Source organism: Rhinoderma darwinii (assembly GCF_050947455.1).
Source record: "Rhinoderma darwinii isolate aRhiDar2 chromosome 2 unlocalized genomic scaffold, aRhiDar2.hap1 SUPER_2_unloc_7, whole genome shotgun sequence".
NCBI classification, from domain to species: Eukaryota; Metazoa; Chordata; class Amphibia; order Anura; family Rhinodermatidae; genus Rhinoderma; species Rhinoderma darwinii.
In genome coordinates, this window is record NW_027461731.1 from 644,906 (window position 1) to 667,733 (window position 22,828).

Genomic DNA, 22,828 nt, shown 5'->3' on the forward strand with positions numbered 1-22,828 from the left:
TTTTGACTGTTGTCATATTTTCTGCATGTTCAGTAAAGACAAAACGAATATAATCCCGGTGTCAGTAATTATTGTCCTTAAAGTCATATTACAGCCATGTATTAATTAATTGCATTTAATAAATTAGCTCATTATCACACATGACTGTACAAATGCATTGTCCAACAGGTGTTGAAATAATGGGATTAAAAGGGGAGATCCCATCCGAAAGACAAAAACAATGGCAAACACAAAAAGCACTTTTGGAATCTGATTTTAGTAAACACATAAGGAAAGGGTGCACCGGTCCTGGAAATACTGCAATACCAGGTCAATGCGTGGAGTGGACAGAGCAAGCTCTATTTCCATCTCCCTGTTCTAAAAATCCATTTAATATATGGTCCCCAGATAGGGGACGTATCAGATATTAAACTGATAAGAACAGATACTACACTTGATCTTAGCCAAAAGGCCGAGAAGCGATAACCCGAACGTGCCGCGCGTTTTGCTTCTTTTGCTTGCACCACAATGCAGTGCTGAAAGAGGAGGAATCGACATAAAAACGCCTTCCTGGCAACGCCCAAATGCCCTCCTGCCGTGCAAACACTGGCAGCAGCAGCAGCAGCAGCAGTAAGTGCATGCCCACTGCCACCCCTTCTCCTTTCACACCCTGTATCAGCTTTAATCCAGTCCAGTGCTGCCTGCTGAGCAGCACTGACCAACACTGCCTGGGCCCAGGCTTTTATCTCTGAGGCCCCATTATGATGTCAGAAAGCTGGCTCTGGCTCCTGAGGTCTCCACTATGACACGTGCAAAGTTCCGTCTGAACTTTATATAAGACGGTGCGGCTCAGTCAGTCACGCAGTGTTGCCTGAGAGGGCAACACTGCAACAGCCGGCCCCCAGGCTGTCTTTTTTTTGCACAGCTAGTTGCCACCAGGAGGCCACAAGAGGGAGACAAGGGACTGCAAAATGGAAAATAGGCATCCACCAACTTTACAGACAACTTGTTCTCCTTGCTCCTACAACCTCCATCCTTGCACAGTTTGTTATTCTTCCAGGTAACATAGTAACAAATCCAAATTGCTGCTCTCTTTGTAGGCAAGCAAGGGTTTGTTGCAACTGCAATTCTTACTTCTTCTTGAAATGTAGGGACCACAGTACATTCCATCACATCCATCTAGTGTACACAGGTAGGTCCATTGTGACGGGTGGGCGGGCGGGCGGGCTGGCTGCTTTAATGGCTGTTTGCTGTTCCCCTACTCCACTCCACTATTTGACTATGGTGCTGCATCAATCAGTGGCTGGCTCAGGTGCAGCTCTTTAACCTACCTAGGAGGGAGGGCTGAGAGAAGACAAGGAAGGTGAATGAGCTGTTCCAATGTGAAATGCCGGAAACACAGAAACACAGACGACACAAAACAAGAGGTGGCAATGTATTAATTAATTGCATTTAATAAATTAGCTCATTATCACACATGACTGTACAAATGCATTGTCCAACAGGTGTTGAAATAATGGGATTAAAAGGGGAGATCCCATCCGAAAGACAAAAACAATGGCAAACACAAAAAGCACTTTTGGAATCTGATTTTAGTAAACACATAAGGAAAGGGTGCACCGGTCCTGGAAATACTGCAATACCAGGTCAATGCGTGGAGTGGACAGAGCAAGCTCTATTTCCATCTCCCTGTTCTAAAAATCCATTTAATATATGGTCCCCAGATAGGGGACGTATCAGATATTAAACTGATAAGAACAGATAAGGTTTCAACAAAGTTTTTTATTGGCAAAAATAATATATTTTACAGACTTTTTTTTAAAAATTGAAACCACAAGATAAAATCAATGGCATAATACATGAATATTCATACATTTAAATGAATACAAAAGTAATAATAATAAGACCAGTAATACAGATGTTATAATAAAAGTACAGAACAATAGCAGGATAAAATTTATACAGGGCATAAAAGACATAAAAGAATAAAACCATTTTTATTTACAATGTTATAGTATTCCACATTTGCAAACACCACATGGATGTTGCTTCTTTTACCCCTAGCTGCTTTTTGTCCCTAAGATAATAAATATACATTTCACTTAGGGCATATTTCACACAATTTTTAACGTCAATAAAATCATGTTTAAAAAGCAGAATGTTCCTAACCTTCCAGATGGCATTCTTAAAACAGTTTAAAATGATCCAACAGACCATTTGCTGTTTAAAACTTGGGCAGTTAAAAAGACCATAAAACACGTATTCAAATTTAAGATCTTTAAGACCGCAGGCCCATTTCAGCAATGGGCCTGCCTTCCTCCAAACCTCCTGTGCATATGGGCAGTTCCAAAACAGGTGCATTACCGTCTCGTCGTCACCACACCTGCTTCTCGGGCACTTGGCTCTCGCCACCAGTCCTCGCCTATGCTGGAATTCACGGGTAGGGAGGCACTGGTGAACGATTGCCCAGGCAAGGTCCTTGTGCACATTTGCCATAAATTTCCCGAAAACGTTCCGCCACACCACCTTGGACCTTGCCTGTGAGAAATTTGAAACTGCCAGTGTATCCTCCTGCCGCCTACAGGAGAGTGACACTTTTTTCTGGTCCCCCAATATGTCAGGCTCCAATTCTTGGAGACCTAGGAGCCTGACAGTTTTTTCGAGCACCGCATATTGTTTTGGGGGACACAGAAGCACAGGAGAATTCAAAGGGACACGAAACCATCGTTTAAAAATCATGCCCGTAGCGTACTTTAAAAAGTAGCTAAAAATACCATCAGAATTATACATTTTAAAACAGAAGCAAAAGTATTTAATGTAAAAGAAGTTAAAAAGGTTAGGAACATCTCTCCCGCCATTGTCCTTACATCTGTACATAAAATCACGTTTTAGTTTTTCCATTTTGGAACCCCATAAAAACATAAAACAGATCCTGGTCACTTTTTTAATATATAAAATTGTTGGAGGGAAAACCATAGCTACATAAAGCATTATGGGTAATAAAACAGATTTAATTATTAAAACTTTTCCCTCCATGGTGAGATTTCTCAAATTCCACATTAAAACCTTTTTTTCCATTTTGGCAATTACTGAATCCCAATTGGGTCTCCCATCGTTTTCTTGATTAAAAACAATTCCTAAAATTTTTATCTGATCCTGCTGCATGTTAACTCCTGGTGTCACAGAGGAATCCCATACACCAGTATAAAAACAGTCACATTTATCAACGTTTAATTTAAAACCAGAGGCTTCACAAAAAAAGCCGGTGTTCCTCAATGCCCTTCTCATAGAAGCGGCGTCTGGGCATAGGATGGTGGCGTCATCCATATAGCCTAGGATTTTTACCTGGTTCCCCCTTCCTCCAGGTATGGGCACGCCTCTGATGACTTTATCATCTCTTATCAGGGTGAACAGAGGTTCTATGACACAAATAAAAAGGAGCGGAGACAACGGGCACCCCTGTTTCACCCCTGATAAAAGAGGAACACCTTTAGTTAAAAATCCGTTGATAGAAATTTGGCTAAAACAGGATCGATATAAAAGCTTAATACGTGTTAAAATAATTTCAGGAACAGCCATCTTTTTAAGAACCATAAAAAGATATTCATGGGAGACCCGGTCAAAGGCCTTCTCGAAATCTAAGGATAAAATAGCAAGGCTTTGACCCCTTTCTTTAAAATACCAAATGATGTCACGTAAAATATTCAGGGACTCAGTAATTGACCTCCCAGGCACCCCACATACCTGGTTTGGATGGATTAATTTATGAATAAAAGGTTTAAAACGGATTGTTATTAGTTTAGCTAAAATTTTACAATCAACGTTTAAAAGAGTAATAGGGCGCCAGTTTTTTAACTGGTCCTTCTCACCTTTTTTAAAAATTAAGGACACAATCCCCCTCCTCCAGGAAGGGGGCAGCTCTTCAGTAATAAAAACTTCCTTATACAATAAAAACATGTCATTCTTTAAAATTTCCCAAAAAGCATGATAAAATTCGATGGGCAGACCATCTTCCCCAGGAGCTTTCCCATTAGAAAAACTTTTAAAAGCAAATAAAAGTTCCTCCAAGGTAATATTACGGGATAAAACTTCCTGGTCTAAAATATCTAGCTTGGCATCAAGGGAATTAAGAACATGTTCTAAAAAGGAAGGATCAATATTTTTCTTGTTAAAAAGAGATTGGTAGAAATTAAAAGCAGAATTTAAAATGCCGACCATAGTGGTTTCTCCTTCAAGGTTTAAAATGACATCTCGTTTATCCATTACCTTTTTGAAGAAGAACCGGGAACACTTCTCGCCATCCTCGAGGTGCTTTACATGTGAATTAAAAATTATTTGTTTCCCTTTCTCTTCTATGGCATGTTTTATTTCAGCTTTAAGATTTAAGATATCATCATCAACATCCATACCAATCTCCTTCAATTTAAAAAGTACATGTAAACGTTTATTAAGAACATAAAACCATTGTTTTTTCTCTTTGGCTTTCTTCTTACCTGCTCGAATAAAAAAAGCTCTGATTTTGGGTTTAATGCCCTCCCACCAGTGTAGCATAGGCTGACTGGGCGCTCTATGGGACTGCCAACACTGGTAGGTCCGCACAAACTCCTCTTTAATGATGGGGTCCTCCAGGAGTGTGGTGTTTAGTCTCCAGGGACCCCTACAAGCTTTTTGCTCTCCCTCTAGCTCCAGGTGCACCGAAAGGAGCTTGTGATCAGATAAAATATTTGTTAAAAGCAAACATTTTTTGGGAATAAAACTATTAGAAGTGAAAATAAAATCAATTCTGGAGCTCACTCTTCCATTGGACCAGGTGGGGCCTGGGTCCGCAGGCAAGAGTTCCCTCCAGCAATCTTTCAATTTAAAATCACCAATAAAATTCTTGAGCAGGTAAGAAGTACGGTCAATTTTTCGATTAAAATCCCCACCCTGCCGGTGTTCTCCATCTCGTACACAGTTAAAATCACCACCCACCAGCAGGGGGGTAGACCCAACACAAAACAATGGTAAAATCTCTAATAGTTCTGCCCTCTCCTGTTTGGTAGGAGGGGCATAAACGTTTAAAACACGAATTAAAATTCCATTAAAAAGCAAATGTATTAAAATAGCTCTGCCGGGCATGATTTCAGTCACTGTTTGGATGGAGATAAAACGACCTCGGCAGAGCAATCCAACCCCCGCAGAGCGACAGTCATTTCCACCAGACCAGACTGAGGGGCCTAGTTTCCAGTCCATCTTTAAATCTTGATATTCCAAGTCATTAGGGATTCCACATTCTTGAAGCAGGCAAAGGTCAAAGTCCACAGTCTCTAAAAAAGAAAATAAAGCAGTCCTGCGGACAGGGCTCTTTAGGGACCTCACATTTAGTGAGGCGACTTTGATAGGAACCAACATAGTCTTAGTTGAGGTCAGAGTCCGAACCAGAAGAGTCGTACTCGGAAATCAGCTGCGAGTCTGGACCCCCTTTTTGAGGGGTCAATAAATCTTGGATGTTGGTAGGGTCAGAGCCAGATACGTGGGCGGCTCCAACCCCCACACTGCTCTCATCCGAACTCCGATAGGCAGCTTTCCTCCGAACTCCGGACTCCTCTTCCTCTCGCTGTCTCTTTGCAGAATGGCTCCTATCCATCTCCTCGAAGTCGCTCTCACCCATCTCTGGCCCCTGGCTGAAGATATCGCTGATGTCCTTACTGGGCAGCTGCACAGGGGCCTGTGAGGTCCCATCACTCTTGGCAACCTTTGCCTGCTTACGGGGAGCCTTCATCGCAAGCCCCTCCACAACCGCAGTGGAGGAACTTTGCTCCGACCCCCCCGTTGACCGGTAATGGTCAAAACGAGGCTCCAATCCAGCATATTTTAGGGTTTTCTTAATGGAGCCCTCGTCTGACACAGAGTGTCTCCGCTCCATGCCCACACTCTTGGGACAGGCGTCAGGTCCTACTGCAGAACCTACGGAGCCACGACGCCTGTCGCTAACCACTGCCTCAACAGGGTCCACTGCAGGCGGAGCAGAGGACCTGTTTGCAGAGGTGCCGGTCAACTTATGTCCAGCAGAGTCAGAATTCCTCCTGCTCTGCCTGGACCCGGTGGAATCCCTATGGCCGTCCCTCGAGGCTGACATCGGTGGGCCCCCCGATGGAGCTGTGAAGGACTTTGGCCTGGACCCCTCAGTCGTCAATGCTCGTTTTGGGGCATTACCAGCGGCGTCTGCACATGTTGCAAACTGCCGCTCTGGCCCTGGTCTGGGTGGCCCAGATTTCGCTCTGCGGGGGCAATCTTTAAAAGCATGCCCAGTCATGCCGCACAGATTGCACAACACCTCGGAACTGCATTTTGCCGCTACGTGTCCAACCTGGCCACACCTGTTACACTGCACCACATGGGGCCGGTCACAATGTTCTCTGGTGTGGCCATATCTCAAGCAGTTCCGGCAGGCTATTGGCATCTGGGGGTAAAATAGGAATCCTCGATTCTTCCCAATGGCAAAGTTCTGGGGTGGGTGATGTAAGCCTCCAATGCCATTGGGATCCTGGCGGAACTTCACCCAATATTTTCTTTTGCCATTCCAGAAGCTCTGGGTGTTCAAGATTTTATGTGAGAAGCGGACCTCCCTGCAGTAACGACTGAGGAAGGTTTCAATGTCACACTCTGAGACAAATGGACTGAACATGCACATCACGAGCGGGACTTCTTCCTCCCCGTAGAGGAATAAAAAGTTCAGTCCATTTAGCCGCTCCTCACTCTGGTCCGCATCAGACAATCTTTTGTGCATGTTGTCGCAACATGCCGCGGCCGTAAAGGATACGGTGTACCGACCGCGGCTTTCCTGGTCGTTGAGACACAGGATGTCCGCCCGCTTGAGCCCCAGGAAGTCCAGCAGAATCACCTCCACAATGAAGCGAAGGTTCTTCCGCTGGCGATGGCCTTCTTCCACCTCGATGCGGACGGACTGGCGCAACCGGGTGTCCCCGGATGCAAATCCAAATGTAAATGGCATTTTCAGTGCCTGGGGGCTAAGCCTGTCCCTTATAGCAGCAAGGGCTCAGATTCCACAATTAAGTGGAACCCTCCCCCAAGGCCAAGGATTAGGGTACCCCAGACACCTACGAAGCCCGATAAACGCCCTCGGAACGCTCTTAGAAAAACGCCTCAAGGCCGGTTGACCTCTTGGGTAAGGCGCGATCGCAACTCGTTGTCCGGGGGCTAAGCCCACTCCCCAAATAGCAGCAAGGGGGTGAAGTCTCTCTGTGAAAAGAGACGATCCCCCAAGGCCAAGGAGCAGGGTACCCCGGACACCTCCCAACAAAACCAGATGCAGAAATACTACACCTGATCTTGCCAAAAGGCCGAGAAGCGATAACCCGAACGGGCCGCGCGTTGACCGAGCCTGCCCAATACTGCTGTTCACCCCTTGCAGCGATTCAGCCTACTCCTAGGCAATTCCATGGGGCCCTGCAGGCTCACACACACTCACAGCTACTAAGCGGGAGGTGAATAAAGGCCGGAGAGGAAGCAAGACAGGATTTGCTTCTTTTGCTTGCACCACAATGCAGTGCTGAAAGAGGAGGAATCGACATAAAAACGCCTTCCTGGCAACGCCCAAATGCCCTCCTGCCGTGCAAACACTGGCAGCAGCAGCAGCAGCAGCAGCAGTAAGTGCATGCCCACTGCCACCCCTTCTCCTTTCACACCTTGTATCAGCTTTAATCCAGTCCAGTGCTGCCTGCTGAGCAGCACTGACCAACACTGCCTGGGCCCAGGCTTTTATCTCTGAGGCCCCATTATGATGTCAGAAAGCTGGCTCTGGCTCCTGAGGTCTCCACTATGACACGTGCAAAGTTCCGTCTGAACTTTATATAAGACGGTGCGGCTCAGTCAGTCACTCAGTGTTGCCTGAGAGGGCAACACTGCAACAGCCGGCCACCAGGCTGTCTTTTTTTTTGCACAGCTAGTTGCCTCCAGGAGGCCACAAGAGGGAGACAAGGGACTGCAAAATGGAAAATAGGCATCCACCAACTTTACAGACAACTTGTTCTCCTTGCTCCTACAACCTCCATCCTTGCACAGTTTGTTATTCTTCCAGGTAACATAGTAACAAATCCAAATTGCTGCTCTCTTTGTAGGCAAGCAAGGGTTTGTTGCAACTGCAATTCTTACTTCTTCTTGAAATGTAGGGACCACAGTACATTCCATCAAATCCATCTAGTGTACACAGGTAGGTCCATTGTGACGGGCGGGCGGGCGGGCTGGCTGCTTTAATGGCTGTTTTCTGTTCCCCTACTCCACTCCACTATTTGACTATGGTGCTGCATCAATCAGTGGCTGGCTCAGGTGCAGCTCTTTAACCTACCTAGGAGGGAGGGCGGAGAGAAGACAAGGAAGGTGAATGAGCTGTTCCAATGTGAAATGCCGGAAACACAGAAACACAGACGACACAAAACAAGAGGTGGCAATGTATTAATTAATTGCATTTAATAAATTAGCTCATTATCACACATGACTGTACAAATGCATTGTCCAACAAGTGTTGAAATAATGGGATTAAAAGGGGAGATCCCATCCGAAAGACAAAAACAATGGCAAACACAAAAAGCACTTTTGGAATCTGATTTTAGTAAACACATAAGGAAAGGGTGCACCGGTCCTGGAAATACTGCAATACCAGGTCAATGCGTGGAGTGGACAGAGCAAGCTCTATTTCCATCTCCCTGTTCTAAAAATCCATTTAATATATGGTCCCCAGATAGGGGACGTATCAGATATTAAACTGATAAGAACAGATTTTTTTTTTTTTTTTTTTTTTTATTAAACCATTCAGGTTTTTTTGAATAAAACCGAGAACTGTAGTTGTTCAAACCACCTCTCTATTTTTCAAAAAATCTCATCACTCTGGTTCATTATTTTATTTTTCCATCAAATACAAGATAAGTCAAACAAAATTCCTCAAACTAAATACCTCCATTTTAACATTCGCCATATCCCTTCCGCATCCATACCTTTTTCTAGATCCCATTTATAATAAAAATACAATTTAGCCAATACCATACTAACCACATCCTCCATCTCAAATACTTCTCTTTTATACACATTCAAATTCCTCGTATTCCACAATACCTCTTTCACACAAGTCAAAAAAATCCACAACACTCTATCCTTTTCACTACCCAAACTACACAAACCAAACAAGACAATTTCATACGTCAAACTCTTCAAACCAGTCAATTCTTCGCACAACCCACTCAACTTTTTCCAAACATCCTTTGCATGCTTACACGACCAAAACACATGACTCACATCCTCATCATCCCCACAACCTTCTCTCGGACACCTTTCAGATGCAACCAAACCTCTTCTTTTCTGCACACTCCTTACAGGCAACACTCCATGTACCGACATCCATAACAAATCTTTCTGCTTATTTGACACATCATACGTAACAATCTTCTTCCACACAGACTTAGACTCCATCGAATTCAAACCATTTACAGAACACATCACATTATTCATACACATACTTCTCACAACATTCTTTTCACTCAAAAATCTCTCCATTCTTACATCCTCTAGCTGGAACTTTTTAATAAATTTTTCAACATACAAATACCACCCTGTGCACTGAAAAGCAATTGGTTTACATAAATTACGTTTTTCCCACCTTAGACGCTGAATCACCGTTCCAGCTAGATACTTCGACATTCTGGAAGCCTTGGATTCTTTAAATAAAAGCTCTACAAAAAACCGTACACAATTAATTCCAATGAAGATCTCCAAATTTGGGAAATCAAGGCCTCCATTTCGTCTGCTTTTCATTAGAATTTCTCTCTTTGCCTTCTCAATCCCGCTCCCCCATAAAAAAAGGAACAAAACTCTATTCACTTTTTTTAACATATCAACAGCAGGAGGAAAAACCAGAGCAACATATAAAATCATAGGTAGAATAATACTTTTGACAATTAAAACCTTCCCCGAAAAAGAAAGATCCCTCATTCTCCACATTTCCAACTTTCTCACAATCCTACCACCTAACTCATCCCAACTTTCTCTCCCTTTCAACTCATCATCAAACACAATACCCAAAATTTTCACACCATCCACCTGTTCCATATCAGAATCACTCACTCGCTCATTACTGAAAAAAAATTTAAATTTGCTCTTACCCCAATTTATTTTAAAAGCAGACGCAATACAAAACATGTTTACAATCAACTTCACTCTGGACATATCATACACTGAATCACACAATACACAAATATCATCCATATATCCCAAAGCTTTCACACGTTTTCCATCACACCCGGGCACCACCAAACCTTTCACAACCTTATCATTTCTAATCATTTGCAACAATGGTTCAATCGCACAAATAAATAGGATGGGAGACAACGGACAACCCTGTCGCACACCAGACATAATACTAAATGATTCGGAAAAAAACCCATTCACCTGCACACAACTCTTTGCATTCGCGTATAAATTCTTCAACAAACTCACAAACTGAACCGGAAAACCCATTCTCTCTAACACTTTAAACAAAAACACATGCGCCACACGATCAAACGCTTTCTCAAAATCTAACGCACACACAATCACCTTCTTATTCCGACCCTTACAATCCTCAAGCATATCCCGCACCAACGCCATATTCTCATGCAATTTCCTTTTTGGTACCGCACATACCTGATCCTCATCAATCACACACCCAATCACATTTCTCATACGATTCGCAATCAGCTTGGCAAAAAATTTATAATCCGTATTCAGCAAAGTAATTGGTCGCCAGTTTTCTAAACGCCTCTTATCTCCTTTTTTATGCAACAGAACTACCATACCCTTCTTCATCACATCACACATATTCGTCCCAGAAAACAACACTCTCATAACATCTATAACATCCTTCCCAATTATGTCCCAATATTTCCCATAGAACTCAGCTGGTATTCCATCGATCCCTGGAGACTTATTTTTAGCCATACTTCCCACCACATCCTTTATTTCACCATCCATAATCTCACCAAGCAAAGACTCACATTCACTTTCAGGAACAAAATTACACACAATATCCAGAAACTCCTCATCATCACCCAAATCACACTTCTTCACATCATACAGTTGTTTATAAAAATCAGACACCACATCAATCACATCCTTACCAAACACCTCTTTATCATCCTTATCCAGTAACACATTCATTCCACTTTTTCCACCACACATTTTTTTAAAGAAAAATCTAGTACATTTCTCGTGATTATCTCTAACCTCCACCTTAGACCTAAATATTATTTCTTTCCCTTTTTCTCGGAACCACTCCTTAATATCTTTTTTTGTTTTTTCCAAATCGTGTCTTACATCCATACCCAAATTTTTACATTGTTGAAGGAACGTCATCCGCATGTTAAAGCGTAAATATTGCAATCTTTTCCTTCTCGCTCTTCTATATCCTATCTGTCTAAAAAACCCACCAATCTTTTTTTTCACCCATACCCACCATTCACACACATTAGAGAAAGAACTTTTCTTTCTAGCCCAAAAACCATATTTTTTCCCAAACCTAGTTTTTACCCTTTCATCACACAGAAAACTGACATTCATCTTCCATACCCCTCTACCATAAAAGAAATTATTTATAACAAAAACCCCCAACAAACACTCGTGATCTGAAAACCACACTCTCTCCTGCGCATAATCTACACATTTCATTGCAGAGGTAGAAAAAAAGAAAAAATCCAGACGAGAATCCGTTCTTCCGTCATCGGCATGATAGGTAAATGGACCTGGTTTCCTGGTGACAGCGTCCTGCAAAGCAAAGTCCTGCAAAATTTTATTCCACAAAACTCCAGTGACATCCACATTAGACTCTGTGGACCCAGCTCGGGCCTGCTTCTCCAGGATACAGTTAATGTCACCAACAATAATGACAGGAACTTTACCGTGTAGAAAAAATTTTAAACTATCAAAAAGTGCCAACCTATCAGTTTTCACAGCATGGCCATAGATATTGATTAGCCTAAACTGCCACCCCTTATAGGCTAGTAACACGCAGACACATCTTCCTTCCTGTATAATTTGAGTCTGTTTGATGACAAACTCATTATTTTTGAAGAGGATACCAATTCCATCATTCCTATTTGTGGAAGAAAAAGACCAAATTGCTTCCCCAAACTTCCATTCTTCTTTCCTAGGCATTTTTGATAAACCACATTCTTGTACGCAAACAATGTCACTGCCCTTAGAGGCCAAAAAGTCCAGGACTGCAGCACGCTTGTGAGCAGAGGAGAACACCCGTACATTTTGTGAGACAATTTTTAATCTCAAAGACATGCGGGCATAGTATGGTTAGTGCAATGGAAAGCCATGAAAAACCAGAACATATCACGTCCCAGGGAAATACATCGCTCTTTCCAGATTCGCCACATTGACTTCACTGAGGAAACCTTCCCCAGGAGAGCTGGGTACTTCTGAGGCCACCTCAGATGACTTAGGGCTAGAACTAGAGTCACTGTCCAACAATGAGAAAGGATTTGCATGAGCCGAATCTTCCAACAAGCCTATCTTCAGTCTCTTCACCGCTTTTCCAGACTTCCCCCTTTTTGAGACAACTTTATGGAAGATTTCCGCACTAGTGGCACTAGGCATCCTGGCCTCCTTCTCGTCCTCCTCCGATATTGACCACTCCACTTTAGCTGAGTCTTCCATTTTTGACTCTGGGCTAGAAAAAGACAAAATTTGCATACTTGCACCATCATCAGGGGAAGCACACCCAATAGGTGGCGCTGTGTCTTCACCTTCCATAGGTATAACCCCAGGTGCTTCATCAACACTTTGCTCTGCAGGAGGGACCACACCCAACTCCATGCTGTTAGTATGTGAGGTTAGAACCTCTCCTAATACAGCTTTCCCTGGGTCCTGACAAGCAGACACAGAAACACTGCCAGCAGGCTCTGAAATTTCCTCAGAAGAGGCAGCAAGGGAACTTGTTGTTCTCACCTGTCTGCCCCATGTTCTTCTCTCTTGTCCTAAGAAAGGAAACACCTTTGGACATTTCCTACAGGTATGGCCAGGCAAACCACAAATATCACACCTGGATGGGGAAATACATGCACTAGCCTCATGTCCGGTTTCCTTGCAATTTCTGCAAACCTTGCCTTTACATGCATCTTTGGTATGCCCGTAGGAAAAACATGATCTGCAAAAGCATGGCATATCTTGGTAATACAGATACCCCTTATTACCACCAATTGAAAAATTAGCAGGAGGATTCATCACTCCTCCAATACAGCTGGAGTCAGGTTTCAGCCTGACCCAGTACTTGATATCACCATTGAAAACTCCCCATAGATTCTTCTGCTCCACACCACCTCTAACATGGGTACAGTAGTGAGCTAAAAAGGCCCTGACCAGCCTTCTATCCAGAAATGGGTTATACATGTGGATGGTAATACATTTCTCCACTGCTGAAAAAAGAGGTTGCACTTCAATAGATGTTAAAGCCTCATGCATGTGTTTCTCCTTGAGCAACTGAAAAACATTTAGACAGTAGGCGGCCTCAAAAAAGGATACATCATACGTAGCAATATTGCTGAAAGCTTGGATACAGAATACCTCTACCAACTTAACTCCAGCCAGGTCCAGAAGGATGTTCTCAATGATGTGCCCAGTATCCACTTCGTCTCTCCTCTGCTCATTTACCACAAAACGAATAGTATTCCGCACTGCTGCCATCTTGATATGGAATGCCCAACGGCACGGTGATCGCTCCCAAAAACGTCGGAGAGGACTCCACGAAAGACCGAACCCCCGGCCCAGACCAGGCAATAAACCTGATCTGAGCCAAAAGGCCGAGAAGCGATAACCCGAACGGGCCGCGCGTTGACCGAGCCTGCCCAATACTGCTGTTCACCCCTTGCAGCGATTCAGCCTACTCCTAGGCAATTCCATGGGGCCCTGCAGGCTCACACACACTCACAGCTACTAAGCGGGAGGTGAATAAAGGCCGGAGAGGAAGCAAGACAGGATTTGCTTCTTTTGCTTGCACCACAATGCAGTGCTGAAAGAGGAGGAATCGACATAAAAACGCCTTCCTGGCAAGGCCCAAATGCCCTCCTGCCGTGCAAACACTGGAAGCAGCAGCAGCAGCAGCAGCAGCAGCAGCAGCAGCAGTAAGTGCATGCCCACTGCCACCCCTTCTCCTTTCACACCTTGTATCAGCTTTAATCCAGTCCAGTGCTGCCTGCTGAGCAGCACTGACCAACACTGCCTGGGCCCAGGCTTTTATCTCTGAGGCCCCATTATGATGTCAGAAAGCTGGCTCTGGCTCCTGAGGTCTCCACTATGACACGTGCAAAGTTCCGTCTGAACTTTATATAAGACGGTGCGGCTCAGTCAGTCACTCAGTGTTGCCTGAGAGGGCAACACTGCAACAGCCGGCCCCCAGGCTGTCTTTTTTTTGCACAGCTAGTTGCCTCCAGGAGGCCACAAGAGGGAGACAAGGGACTGCAAAATGGAAAATAGGCATCCACCAACTTTACAGACAACTTGTTCTCCTTGCTCCTACAACCTCCATCCTTGCACAGTTTGTTATTCTTCCAGGTAACATAGTAACAAATCCAAATTGCTGCTCTCTTTGTAGGCAAGCAAGGGTTTGTTGCAACTGCAATTCTTACTTCTTCTTGAAATGTAGGGACCACAGTACATTCCATCACATCCATCTAGTGTACACAGGTAGGTCCATTGTGACGGGCGGGCGGGCGGGCTGGCTGCTTTAATGGCTGTTTGCTGTTCCCCTACTCCACTCCACTATTTGACTATGGTGCTGCATCAATCAGTGGCTGGCTCAGGTGCAGCTCTTTAACCTACCTAGGAGGGAGGGCGGAGAGAAGACAAGGAAGGTGAATGAGCTGTTCCAATGTGAAATGCCAGAAACACAGAAACACAGACGACACAAAACAAGAGGTGGCAATGTATTAATTAATTGCATTTAATAAATTAGCTCATTATCACACATGACTGTACAAATGCATTGTCCAACAGGTGTTGAAATAATGGGATTAAAAGGGGAGATCCCATCCGAAAGACAAAAACAATGGCAAACACAAAAAGCACTTTTGGAATCTGATTTTAGTAAACACATAAGGAAAGGGTGCACCGGTCCTGGAAATACTGCAATACCAGGTCAATGCGTGGAGTGGACAGAGCAAGCTCTATTTTCATCTCCCTGTTCTAAAAATCCATTTAATATATGGTCCCCAGATAGGGGACGTATCAGATATTAAACTGATAAGAACAGATTTTTTTTTTAAGTTGACTACCCCAACTTTGGGGGTAACCGTTTATTTAAAATTTTTCAGGTTTTACAATAAATTAACATTTTCCAACATTTTTACAGGGATTCAAATTTTACAACAATGGTTAAAAAAATAAATACAAATTGTCAGATTAAAATCATACAATTTATAAAAGGGCACTTGGTGGCATCATATTATAGAATTCCATTCGCTAAAAAACCATTTTCTACTTAAAACAGGAGAGAATTTTTTGTCTAAAAGATAATACTTGTGCATTTCATAAAAACAAATTCCTAAAATATCATTCACAGATAAAATTTCATGTTTGAATAAAAGAATATTCCTGGCCGCCCACAGAGCTGCTTTAACGCAGTTAGTAATCTTCCATGCCATAATTTTCTGAGTCCTTGTTGGGCACTCCAGACATCCGTAAAAAACGCCTTCACTTGTAATTCTCTTTATTCCGGTTATCTTCTTCATCAAGGGGAGGATTTTTGTCCATATAAGTTGTGAAAAATAACATTGCCAAAAGAGATGTAAGACTGTCTCGTCATCGCGGCATCCTCCCCTTGGACACGCAGCCGAGTTGGTCAGTCCCCTTCGATGCTGGAATGCCCGGCATGGAAGACACTCGTGGGCGCAGCTCCAGGCCAGATCCTTCTGTGAATTAAAAATGAATTTAGCATTAACCATGCTCCAGATAATTTTGCATTTGTTTTCATTAAAATTGCTAATGGGGGCTATTAAAACATTTTCTTTTATTTCCTTTAAAACATATTTACTATTTTTTACATCTTCTATTCTTTTGTCTTTTAGGTTAAAAAGGTTCACTATTTTTTCTAAAATCTTATACTGGTCTGGCAGGTTAAAAGCATATGGCGAGCTTAAAACCGTAGAGAACCATCCGTACCTCCTCATAAAATAGCCAGTGTTAAAACGGATAAAATAAGACCAGTAGTGTTCCTTAAAAACAGTATTAAGACACAGTGTAAAAAAATGGATTAAAAGAAATGCTTTTATATTTGGAAAATCTTTACCACCCATTAGCTTTGGTAACATCACTTTTTCTCTCCTGAGCTTCTCCATCCTAGAATTCCATAAAAATGTAAAACATGCCTTGGTAATCTTTTTTAATAAAATATCAGGGGGAGGGAAAACCATACTTAGATATAATAAAATTGGTAAAATCACCATTTTTGTGATTAAAATTTTTCCCTCCATTGTCAGTTTTCTAAGATTCCATAAACAAATTTTCTTATTAACTTTTTGTGCCACCAAGTCCCAACTGATAAAACCATTGTTTGACTCATTGAAGGAGACCCCTAAAATCTGTACAGACTCCGACACAGGGACTGGAATGTCCTGTAAAATCATATTGCCAATATTTAAAATATTACTTTTATTAAAATTGACTTTAAAACCGGAGGAGCAGCAAAATTGGTATATCTGTTGTAATGCTTTTTGCAGTGACGGGGCGTCCCTGCACAGGACCGCGACATCATCCATGTACCCCACTACTTTTGCCTCTAGTCCCCCCCCGCCCGGCAGGGGGACTCCACATATCTGCTTGTCATTCCTCAATCTGCAGAGTAGAGGCTCGATCGCACATATAAAAAGTAGTGGGGACAAGGGACACCCCTGCTTCACTCCGGAGTTTAAAAGGACATCCTGTGTCTTAAAACCCTTTACTAAAATCTTGCTCGTACAATTTTCATAAAAGGCCTTCAGAGACTGTAAAAAGCCTTCTGGTATACCCATCTTTTCTAAAACCTTAAAAAGATAAAAATGTGATACTCTATCAAAGGCTTTCTCGAAATCTATGGATAAAACCGCCAATCTGCCTTTTCTCTCCTTCGTATCACCAATAGCATCTTTTAAAAGGTTTAAATTGTCCCATATGCTCCTCCCAGGTATCCCACAGACTTGGTTGGAGTGGACGATTTTCTCTATAACAGCCTTTAGCCTATTCGCGCAAATCTTGGCCATTATTTTGTAGTCTGTGTTCAGTAAGGTGATAGGCCTCCAGTTTTTAATATCTGTTTTGTCCCCCTTTTTATAAAGCAGGGACACCTCACCTTTCTTCCAGGACCCCGGGAGGGCTTTTGTTCTAAAAACTTGAGTAAAAAGGGAATAGAGATCCTCTTTTAAAACTCCATAAAATGTGACATAAAACTCTATGGGTATACCATCAGGGCCAGGGACTTTACCTGTTTTAAAACTCTTGATGGTATCTAAAATCTCCTGTTCCGTAATATCCTGTAATAAAAAATCTTTGGAGACAGGATTTAAAACAGCGTCAACCTCCTTCAATGAGTCGTTCATCAAATCAACATTAACAAGCTTTATATTAAAAAGATCCGCATAAAATCTGTGTACCTTTTTTAAAATATTGTCAGTGTTTGTATCTCCATCAACATTGTCTAACAGGGTATGCTTATCGTTAATTTTCTTAAAAAAGTACCTGGAGCAGGTCTCATTTTCCTCGAGGTGTTTCATTTTTGAACGAAAGACAATTTCCTTACCTCTCTGCTCCAGGCACTGGGAGATCTCCTTCCTAATCTCCATAATCTCCTCCTCCACCTGCATACCCTGTTCTCTGAACTTGTATTGGGTCTGCAGACGGGTATTCAAATTAGCAAAAAAATCCTGTTTTTCTTTTGCTTTTCTCCTTCCGATTTTTATGAAAAAGTCTCTTATTTTTATTTTTATTTTCTCCCACCATGAGACTATGGACATATTTGGATGTCTTACCCGTCTGCAGCCCTTATAAAAGGTAATAAAATCAGATAAAATTTGCGGATCATCTAAAAGGGAAACGTTCATTTTCCAGGCTTTTTTGACAGTATTTTTCCCAATATCATTTTTAACTTTAAAATACAATAATTTATGATCAGATAAAACATTGGGATTAAGATCACATTTAAAAGGCAGTACTTGATAAGAGCAGAATATAAAATCGATCCTGGAGCTACAGTTCACATTGCTCCAGGTGACGCCGGCCTCTGCAGATAAATTGCTGTTACATTTCTTAAAAACATCAGTAAGTTTAAAATCAGTAACTATATCTTTTAATAATGAGGAGGTTTTGTCATAATTCCTGCTTACTGAGTTAGAGAACCGGCGTTCCCCCTTTAAAATACAATTAAAATCACCCGCTAAAACAAGTGGCTCTGAATCGTTTAAAAAAAGGGGTAAAATCTCTAGCATTCTAGCTCTTTCATTCTTGTCCGAGGACCCATAAAAATTTAAAAACTGCCATCTAATACCGTCTATAAAAGCTTTGACCAATAAAATTCTACCTGGTAAAATTTCATTAAAACTGTCAATTAAAACGTTCCCTTTAAATAAAATGGCGACACCTGCGGCTCTGGAATCGTTAGACCCGGACCACACTGAAGGTCCGAGTCTCCAGTCTTCCTTATATTTGTTGTAGTTCGTGCGATGTGGGATACAGCATTCCTGTAGGAAAAAAACGGTGGCGGAAAAAATAGAAAGATAGTCAAACAGGGCAGCTCTTCTCGTCTTAGAATGCACGCTCCTAACATTTAAGGAAATGCCACCTAACTCTGCCATGAGGAAAAGGGAAAAGAGACAGTCTTATGTAATCTTACCCGAGGTGGCCTCAGCAGTCCTCGGCGTTACCAGAGACCTCACTCGAACTCTCATCGCCCTCCGACTTCAAACCGACTGTATAACTTGACGAGATTGGAGAGGAACTCATGTCAGACAGCTGACCCCCCGCCATACCTGAGGCACTTATCGCAAATGGGTCCCAGATGGACTCCACGGGCAAGGTTTCTGGAGCATATTGTATGGCAGCCTCCTCCCCTACGATAGGGGCAGGAAACGCACTCGCGGCCGTTTCCGGGACTTCTGTCACCTCAGAGGTAGCTATGCTTGTCTCCCCCAACTGGCGAGAAGGGGGGAGACCTTCAGCTGGTGCTTCCGGGGGCGCGTCAACTGGTTTCCCTGCTTTCGCTCTAGCAGGTACTCCCATCGGCACCCCCGCTGCCACCTCTGAGTACGCCCTACGCCTTTTAGTCCTTGCTGCCGCTCCGCCCGGGTCCTCTGCCTCAGGTACAGGCTGACCCAGCACCTCCTGCGGCCCAGGCGGATCAGCTTCATCCGAACTACCCATCTCCTCCGTTTCCTGAGGGGGCTTTTTCGTCCGCTGATCACTGGCTCTTCTCTTAAACCGCCTTTGCTCCTTTGGGTCACCTGTTTGGGGGGGTCTGCTGGAGGTGTCCATGTCATCTGCCTCTTCACCTCTTGGTTCCTCTCCTTGTGCGGGGGCGATCTGGCCTGCTGGCTGCTCTGGACGCCTCGGCCGGACCTCTCGTTGTTCCGATCTGTGGGGACAAGTAGCATATAGATGACCAACTCGGCTGCAAAAACGACACCTTTTCCCCAGAGGGCAAGTTTTGGCCTCGTGCTCAGAGCTGCCACAGTTCCTACAGGTGCTTTCGCAGAACTCTTTGGTGTGACCGTACTTTTGACATTTTCTACAGAATGGAGGCATTCCTGTATAAAAAAGATCTCCTGCCATATCACCTAATTTAAAGCGTGCTGGCGGCAACATTATCCCCCCTGCTGTATTGGCATCTCTATAACAAGTTACTAAAAATCTCCACTTTGACGTCCAAACTCCAACTTCGTTCATTATTTTGCCAATACATTTTACACTTTTGAAATAGGGGGATAAAAAGGACATCACATCTTTTAAATCAGCAAACGGGCAGTACATTTTTATCACAATCATCTTAGTGATGTCCAACACATGTTCGTAAAATTCAATACCGTCCAGTCTCGGATCGTTTTTTACCATGTATGCCGCCAGCAGATCTTGGAACACTCCATTCTGTACAAAAGTTATGTCGTATGTTCTTCTCCTAGGATAGTCTTGTACCGCCAATATCTCCCGCTTCTGAATGTTGAAAATGCCAACAAGCACGGTCTCCACCAAGAACTTCAGGCCGCAGGTCGTCGCCTTCTCTTCTGATACAATTACACGGATTGTATTCTTTATCCGGGCATACGCCGGTATCTCACCAGGACTTTCGTCCATGGTGAGGGGTTTTCAAGGAAAGTTACGCCACCCGTTGGTGACGTAACGTCTACGCAGCTTTTCCCCTTTTCGGCCGAAGCCTACACGGGGGATATGTGGATCGCAACTCGTTGCTCAGGACTAAGCCTCTCTCCCAAATAGCAGCACGGGGGTGAAGTCCAGGCGAACCTGGACGATCCCCCGAGGCCGAGAGAGAGGGTACCTGAGCACCTCCTAACCAAGACCAGGCAGCACTGACTACAAGTAATCAGAACTACACTTGATCTCAGCCAGAAGGCCGAGAAGCGATAACCCGAACGTGCCGCGCGTTGACCGAGCCTGCCCAATACTGCTGTTCACCCCTTGCAGCGATTCAGCCTACTCCTAGGCAATTCCATGGGGCCCTGCAGGCTCACACACACTCACAGCTACTAAGCGGGAGGTGAATAAAGGCCGGAGAGGAAGCAAGACAGGATTTGCTTCTTTTGCTTGCACCACAATGCAGTGCTGAAAGAGGAGGAATCGACATAAAAACGCCTTCCTGGCAACGCCCAAATGCCCTCCTGCCGTGCAAACACTGGCAGCAGCAGCAGCAGCAGCAGCAGTAAGTGCATGCCCACTGCCACCCCTTCTCCTTTCACACCTTGTATCAGCTTTAATCCAGTCCAGTGCTGCCTGCTGAGCAGCACTGACCAACACTGCCTGGGCCCAGGCTTTTATCTCTGAGGCCCCATTATGATGTCAGAAAGCTGGCTCTGGCTCCTGAGGTCTCCACTATGACACGTGCAAAGTTCCGTCTGAACTTTATATAAGACGGTGCGGCTCAGTCAGTCACTCAGTGTTGCCTGAGAGGGCAACACTGCAACAGCCGGCCACCAGGCTGTCTTTTTTTTTGCACAGCTAGTTGCCTCCAGGAGGCCACAAGAGGGAGACAAGGGACTGCAAAATGGAAAATAGGCATCCACCAACTTTACAGACAACTTGTTCTCCTTGCTCCTACAACCTCCATCCTTGCACAGTTTGTTATTCTTCCAGGTAACATAGTAACAAATCCAAATTGCTGCTCTCTTTGTAGGCAAGCAAGGGTTTGTTGCAACTGCAATTCTTACTTCTTCTTGAAATGTAGGGACCACAGTACATTCCATCACATCCATCTAGTGTACACAGGTAGGTCCATTGTGACGGGCGGGCGGGCGGGCGGGCTGGCTGCATTAATGGCTGTTTTCTGTTCCCCTACTCCACTCCACTATTTGACTATGGTGCTGCATCAATCAGTGGCTGGCTCAGGTGCAGCTCTTTAACCTACCTAGGAGGGAGGGCGGAGAGAAGACAAGGAAGGTGAATGAGCTGTTCCAATGTGAAATGCCGGAAACACAGAAACACAGACGACACAAAACAAGAGGTGGCAATGTATTAATTAATTGCATTTAATAAATTAGCTCATTATCACACATGACTGTACAAATGCATTGTCCAACAAGTGTTGAAATAATGGGATTAAAAGGGGAGATCCTATCCGAAAGACAAAAACAATGGTAAACACAAAAAGCACTTTTGGAATCTGATTTTAGTAAACACATAAGGAAAGGGTGCACCGGTCCTGGAAATACTGCAATACCAGGTCAATGCGTGGAGTGGACAGAGCAAGCTCTATTTCCATCTCCCTGTTCTAAAAATCCATTTAATATATGGTCCCCAGATAGGGGACGTATCAGATATTAAACTGATAAGAACAGATTTTTTTTTTTTTTTTTTTTTTTTTTTACCATTCAGTTCAACTTAAAGCAACAGTACAACGCAAGAACCATTTTGCATCTTTAAGGCATAAGTTGCCTTAGTCATACATCATCATGGTAATACTTTATTCCGATCAAAAAGGGAACATAATAATACAAGGGACAACATTTGAAACAGAGATAGAAAACAACAATTAACTGTATTTCACTAACCTTCTCCATTTCTTAAATTTCCAAACTCCCTCTGCGTCTATGCCACCACCACACTGACTATCCCAGCGATAAACCACATATAATCTCGACAATATCATCCTCACACAATCATTAATTGGTACCCACTTGTGCTTGAAAATACCTAAATTGCGCACATCCCACAAGCTCTCCATTATACACACCATAATCAACCATAATACCCTATCACTTGCCCTATTACATGCACCTATAGCAAACATTGCAACCTTCCAATCCATAAAACTTACCCCAGCCAATTCCTTACACAAACCACCCATTCTTCTCCAAACCTCATAAGCATAATCACAGTCCCAAAAGAGATGTCTTACAGTCTCACAAGAACCACACCCAACCCTCGGACAAACCTCAAATCTAACTAACATCCTCCTCCTCTGCACATCTCTAACAGGCAAAATATCATGCATCGCCATCCACACTATGTCTTTTTGCCTATTTGACATACCTGTCACACTTAACTTCTTCCAAACATTCACAACATCCTGTCCTCTCAAACCCACAATATTACACACAACCTCATTCACACACAACCTTTTTAACAC

At 43.5% G+C, this 22,828-nt stretch overlaps 3 non-coding genes and 2 pseudogenes across 3 annotated transcripts; all 5 read right to left on the reverse strand.

The window, feature by feature from the left end:
• Positions 1-272: 272 nt before the first annotated feature.
• Positions 273-463, reverse strand: LOC142681998 (U2 spliceosomal RNA). Its single transcript, XR_012853814.1, has one exon. It is a non-coding gene; the product is annotated as a U2 spliceosomal RNA (small nuclear RNA).
• A 1,125-nt stretch (positions 464-1,588) lies between these two features.
• LOC142682063 (U2 spliceosomal RNA) lies at positions 1,589-1,780 on the reverse strand. Its single transcript, XR_012853872.1, has one exon. It is a non-coding gene; the product is annotated as a U2 spliceosomal RNA (small nuclear RNA).
• Positions 1,781-8,604: 6,824 nt separating this feature from the next.
• On the reverse strand, positions 8,605-8,815 carry LOC142682088 (U2 spliceosomal RNA; annotated as a pseudogene).
• Positions 8,816-15,107: 6,292 nt separating this feature from the next.
• LOC142682081 (U2 spliceosomal RNA) lies at positions 15,108-15,290 on the reverse strand. The gene has a single exon (XR_012853885.1). It is a non-coding gene; the product is annotated as a U2 spliceosomal RNA (small nuclear RNA).
• Positions 15,291-21,885: 6,595 nt separating this feature from the next.
• Positions 21,886-22,090, reverse strand: LOC142682090 (U2 spliceosomal RNA; annotated as a pseudogene).
• Positions 22,091-22,828: the final 738 nt, after the last annotated feature.